This window comes from Cystoisospora suis (assembly GCF_002600585.1).
Source record: "Cystoisospora suis strain Wien I chromosome Unknown contig_3075, whole genome shotgun sequence".
Taxonomy (NCBI): domain Eukaryota; phylum Apicomplexa; class Conoidasida; order Eucoccidiorida; family Sarcocystidae; genus Cystoisospora; species Cystoisospora suis.
This window is the reverse complement of record NW_027155870.1, coordinates 3,778-4,061: the sequence shown is the minus strand read 5'-3', so window position 1 is coordinate 4,061 and position 284 is coordinate 3,778.

The window sequence follows — 284 nt, the reverse complement described above, 5'->3', positions numbered from 1 at the left end:
ATCTACCTATTTATCTATCTATAGTAAGAATGGAGAGGGAGATCGACAAGTTCATATATGTGTGTACACAAGACACAAGATCTCTATCTTTTGAGAATCTCTAACTGAGAAAATTTCTACGGTGTACATACACCGGAGAGAGTTCTTCCTCTACTCTACTAGCAGTTGTTGGCCTAGGCTTATGCCTAAGCTTTCTCCCTTCCCCTCCCTTTTTCTCGATTCTCTCTCTCAGGAACAAGAGAGGCAGACCAATCCTGTCTGTCTTTCTACAGAGAGAGAGACAC